A 5,832-nucleotide genomic window follows, 5' to 3' on the forward strand; every position below is an offset into this window, starting at 1 on the left:
TCCTTCATCCCGTTTGCCCTGTGGAGGGTTGCAAACTGGACATCCTTCTGGTTATTCTCCCTGTCTTTCCTTATTTCTTGCTCTCTCTCTCTCTCTCTCTCTCTCTCTCTCTCTGTCAGACGTAGCATGTTTTTGTAGAGGTTATACGCGTACACATTTGAAGTGCCGACAATAGCCACGAGGGGACCTTTATCACGTTCCGTGTGGCTGTCTTCAATACAGCAAACAGGGACAATGGCTCGTAACTTCGCTAGCTCGTGCCAATCACAAACCACCCTCACAGCATACCATCTTGTAATTCCGACCTTTAAAGCCATCGCAACAGAGGGCGACGAAGGCACTGCTACATTTCTTGAGGACAACAAACCTGCACAAAAGGTTTTAGAATTTATTGGTGATCACGTTGCTCTGCGGGATCCTACGCTGCGATCGTGTGCTGTATGTGTGCATAGAGAAATAAAAATAAATAAATAAATACTGGACACAGCCATAGAGCCCTGCGGCCTAATCGACTGCAGCATACCAAGCGACTGGAGTGGGCGACACTGCTTGTTTTAGGCGCGTGATGGTCTAATGCTAGCTGATACTTGTTATGCCCGGCTTCTGTCATCGGCGCTCGAATGCTCTAAGGGCACGGCATTTTTGTTTTTGCTTCTACTTGTTAGTAATTTCTTCGCAGACACACAGCTTATTAAGGAGGGGCGCTCTTTATTATGTAAATAAAAGAAAAAAAAGAGTTTACAATAGCGTGAAGACTGCCTTCCATCGCGGCCGCCATCTCTCTCCTCCTATGTTGCCAGCCTTCGCTTCCGATTCCGCTAACACTCGGCCATTCTGACAGCGAACTGTCTTGAGTTTACACGGTGTAGTCCCGAAGATACAAAGATCTTTTGGACACACGCGTGCTACGTCTCGGCACGCTGTCTTCCTCGTCGGTGCTTGATTTTGGCATATTCCACCCGGTGAAGTTTTTCGCATCTTCCACCCCATCTCTTCAGTTGGCTGATTTGGACGGTAGTCGAGTAGACCCTTTTCTTTCCGTTCATCTCGGTCACTCTGTAGGTGTCCACTGGCAATATTTTAATCTCCGTCAATGGACCTCTGGACTACTTCTGGTTTTTTTGTTTGGGCGCCGGTGTGCTCTGAAACGAAGTGCATAACCACTCATAGACATAGCTATGTCTCCAATGTTCAACTTGTCCGTTGTGAAGTGATGCTTGTCGAAGTACTGCTTCGACTTTTCTTGCTGGCTCACTATGCCCTTTTGAGCCATCTTTTGAAGTTGCTCCGGACATACGCACTCATTATTCTTCGTGTTTAGCCATCTGAGGACACCATCCTGCGTCTTTGGTTTATATCCATGAAGAATCCTGAAAGGCCTAGTGCCTGTTAAGGCATTCCATGCAGTGTTTAGGTTGCACTCTAACTCCTTGATGTTCTGATCACGGTCCTTGTGAGTCGGGTCCTTGATTGTAGCCATAACACATGCTACCAGAGTTCGATTCACAGTCTCCATCTGACCGTTAGCCCTTGGATGGTGACCAGAGTTCCGTGCGTGAGCCACAGCATTTTCGTGACAGAAGGCTTCGAAGCCGTGGGACGTGAAACAGGAACCGCGGACTGAGATGATGCGCTCCGGTAGTCCAAAATCGGTTATAAAACTCTGCATGCACCGTACACTCTTAAGCAAAATTACACCCATTTGCCACATAAAATAATCGTCATCTGTCGTGTCCGCATTTCCTTTCTTTAACGCGGCGAGCCCGGTACTTTCCAGTAACGAACGGCATGCGCGTTATCAGCATGACATACATTCCCGACAGGAAAGTAGCGGGGGCGGCGTTTTTAAGAAAGGAAACGCTAGCAAGGCAGATAACGATTATTGTTCTGTGGCAGAGATACACCCCCAAAGGGTGCAGCTTTGCGTAAGAGTGTAGTACATTTCTAGTTGTGGTGTCTAGCACGGGGTAGAGACGTACAAACTTGGTCAGATTGTCCACCAACACCTAGATCCACTGGTTTTTCTTGGAACTTCTCACAAACGGACCAACATGGTCCACGTGTAAAACTTGAAATAGTCTCGGGTGGTATCGGGTGCAGAAGTCCGGGTTTCTTCCCTTCTGGAATCTTTGTGAGCAGACACTCGAAACAGCTATGGATGTGCTGGTCCACGTAGCGCTTCATCCGAGAAAACCAATAAAGTTCCTTGATTTTCGTCACTGTTCGGTCAGTAGTAAAATGTCCCTGTAAGTCGTGAAACTCGACACACAGTGTTTTACGCATGCTCTTAGGCATCACGAAAACAAGTCGTCCGTCTTCTTCCTCGTATAATAGCCTTCCATCCTTCAGTGATAGGTTTTTGACCTTGACACTTTCTTCCTTGGTCCTTTCCTTGAATGGCTTCTCGAGAATTCGTGCGAGGTTAGCCAAGTCTGCATCAGATCGCTGGGTGATCACAACTTGGTCCTCTAAACTGAAGGCAAGGCACACTTCGATCCTTCTCTCGACAACCTCATTGAGCGTTTCCTGCGCCAGTCCTACGGGTTGACGACTCAAATAGTGCACGTGTGCCATTTTCTCACCTGATCGGTGCTTCAACTCGAAGTCATACTCTGGAAGTAAGTCGAACCACCTTGCTATCTGAGGTTTAAGAGTCTTATGCGCATTCAGATACACAATTACTTGGCAATCTTTTACCAGCGTGAACGCAATGCCTAGGAGGAACGGAAAAAGTATTTCCATGCTATATCTTATTGCCATAAGCTCCAGCTTTCCCGCATTGTAATTCTTATCAGCCTCAGTGATGCGTTTACTGGCCCAAACATCAACTGCCAGCGTCCTGACTCAACTTGTTGAATTATTACCGCAAGTCCATGTTTGCTTGCGTCCGTGTGGAGTTCTATTGGAGCCGAAGGGTCATACAACTTCAGAACCGGAGGCTCTGTAAGTTCTCTTCGGAGCTGGTCGAAAGCTTCCTGTTGCTCCACTCCCCAAATAAACTTTTTGCCTTTCTTGGTCAGAGAAGTAAGCGGTTCTGCCTTCAGAGTATAACGGGGAATGAACCGTCTGAAAAATCCTGTCAGGCCCAGATATCGCTTGACACTGTGAACATCAGTTGGCGTGCTAGCGTCCACTATAGCTTGTTGCTTCACTTCACCTGGCTGCAGGTAGCCTTTCACAAACTTAAACCCTAAGTAGTCATGTTCGTCACTTCCAAACACACACTTGGATAGCTTTAGGGTTAGACTAGCAGCTCGCAGAGCATCCAGTACTTGTTTGAGCCGAACCAGCAAGTCTTCCCAGTCCTTTGCTGGAATCAGCAAGTCGTCCATGTAACATAATACTACCGTGTTGAGCAGAGATCCGAGGACCTTGTTCATTAGACGTTGAAATACAGCAGGACCGTTTCTCAACCCGAACACCATAGGTTCAAGCTGCCCGGTCTCATAAGGCGTGATGAATGCGGTTTTGACCTTCGAGTCTTCACTCAGTGGAAACTGAAGGTATCCGTTTGCACAGTCTAACACACAGCACATTTGTGCTCCAGACAGTCGTTGCAGCTGGTCATCAATGTTTGGTAAGGGAAAGTGTTCCGGCACCGTCTGGCTATTTAGCCGTCGATAGTCTATGACTAGACAATTTTCTCCATTTTTCTTTTTCACGAGTAGCACTGCACTAGCGTATGGCGAGGATGTTTCGGTTACAATGTCAGTCGCTTTCCACTATAACAATTTCTTGAATTTCATCTCTTTCTTCTGCATTAGTCGTGTACGATGCATCGGTCGTGACTGGAGTACTTCCGGAATACTCTGTGGTAGTCATTTCCAGTTGGTTACAGCACCCCAGCTCTGAAAAGTTCAGCGCAAAGCAGTCCCTGTATTCATTCAGCATCTTCAGCAGCGCATCCACTTGTTCATTGACGTCTTTCTCGACATTCAGCATGCAACGATCGATGGGCTTCGGCTGAGGCACAGGTCTCACGGGGGTTAACTCTTCACTCCCTGAAAGCAGTTCAGCGTTAGCCAACAAACTTCCCTTGGTCAGGTGTCGGACTTCATCCTTGTCGTTCAACATGGGTATCTCAACCCGTCCGTGTTCGATGTGAAGTAGCATTCCCTTACCAGGCCCACTAGGTAAGATCAGATTTCCTTCACTCTTACCGGTCTCCACTGTCAACCAGCACACAGTTCTTTTCGGCAGCACAATGGTTTCCTTGACACGAAGTAGTTCCTTGGAAGGCTTCATCGGGGCAAGGTCGATGTTAACGAAATGGAAGATCATCTCCGTAGCCAATCCTGAGTTCATCTCCCCTAGGTATGCAATGTGGTCTTGGTCCGCACAGGTTCTACCAACCAGCATGCCCACGGGCCAGGCACCGCTGTTGACGACAATCACCTTGACTTTGCGGAATACCACGTCATCGATTTCTATGTACACCTACGAGGTCCCGATAGACCGAACTGTATATGTGCCGGTGTTCCCAAATCCATACAAGTCTTGGGCCCTGCAGACAACTTGTAGGCTGCACCTTTCAGCCGCTGGATGACGCAATATACAGTCTGAACTTTCCGGGTCAATGATCATCGAGAGCTGGTGAGTTCCACTGATGGTAGCAGTTTTCAGGAACTTTGATGGACCACTGTCACTTGTTGGATTCTCATTCACCTCGAAGTTACCAACAGGGCTGGTTTTTGGACAGTCTCTCGCTATGTGCCCATACCTTTCGCAGCTGTAGCATCTTCACTCCGCTTGATCACGCTTCGGCGGTTCTGGCATTTTTTTCGGTGGTCCCCCACCACTTGCATGGCCTGTGACACATGTATTTGTGATCACTTGCTCAGGGGGACGTGCGGCAGTCCAAGATATTGACGTCGGAGGCTTGGCACGAGGTGTCGTGGCACCTGGATCACCACCTTGTGGCTTGACCCCTGGTGACTTCTGCACTCTAGCTTCGCTTATTCGCTCCAGTCTTCGCAAGACTGCCAGTAATTCATCCTGATCCTTGTGTTCCTTTGCCGTCATGGAGATGGAGCCCCACCAAAACTTGCTCCTTGGTATATTGCATACCGAGGCCCAATCCCTTGCATAACAAGGTATTTTCGAGGAAGTATGACGTGATGGACTCTCTCCTCATCTGGACTCTTTCCTGCATTTGCTTCCACTTTTAAGCGTTGCTTGTGTGGCCCACAAATGTATTTTTGAAGGCAACCTTGAAGTCCTCCCACGTAGTGAGATCATCGACACGGGCCTGAAACCAAAATAGAGCAGGTCCCTTCATGTGAAGCGTGGCGTTTTCTAGTCTTAACCTATCCGGCCAGCCGTGCAGGACCGCCATGGAATCGATACTCTTCATCCACGCCCCAGCTTCGTGGGATGAGCCCTCACTGTCAAAATCGTGGATAGATTTATTCAGGTCCGGCATAATGTGGAACGCTTCACGCTTCCTCTCGAGACACGGAGTAGTTACTGAAGTTACGTCCACTCAAGAAAATAATTCATCAGCCATTCCACTCTGCTGTTTAGTGCTCGACACAGAGATGACCCTGAATATTGAACAAAGGAGCGAACATATTTATTGTCCTAACCTGTGGTCATCGGGGCGATATATATATACGCACACACATTCGCTTATCACCTCTGTTATTACATGTGTCCGTCAGGTGAGAAAATGAATAACTCATACCCCCGTATCGCGGCCTCCCCATTACGACGACAAAAGAGAAAAATTATATGCTGGAATGATGAGCGGCAACGGAGCCAGCTGTGGAACAAGACGACGATGACGAACGCGCTGACAGTGGCATTAGCGCGTTTGCGCGATTGGCGCCGAGA

At 48.2% G+C, this 5,832-nt stretch overlaps 1 pseudogene; it reads right to left on the reverse strand.

The window, feature by feature from the left end:
• Nucleotides 1–856: 856 nt before the first annotated feature.
• On the reverse strand, nt 857–5,595 carry LOC139060351 (uncharacterized; annotated as a pseudogene).
• Between the last annotated feature and the right edge of the window lie 237 nt (nt 5,596–5,832).

Source organism: Dermacentor albipictus, chromosome 5, assembly GCF_038994185.2.
Source record: "Dermacentor albipictus isolate Rhodes 1998 colony chromosome 5, USDA_Dalb.pri_finalv2, whole genome shotgun sequence".
In the NCBI taxonomy this organism is placed as follows: Eukaryota; Metazoa; Arthropoda; class Arachnida; order Ixodida; family Ixodidae; genus Dermacentor; species Dermacentor albipictus.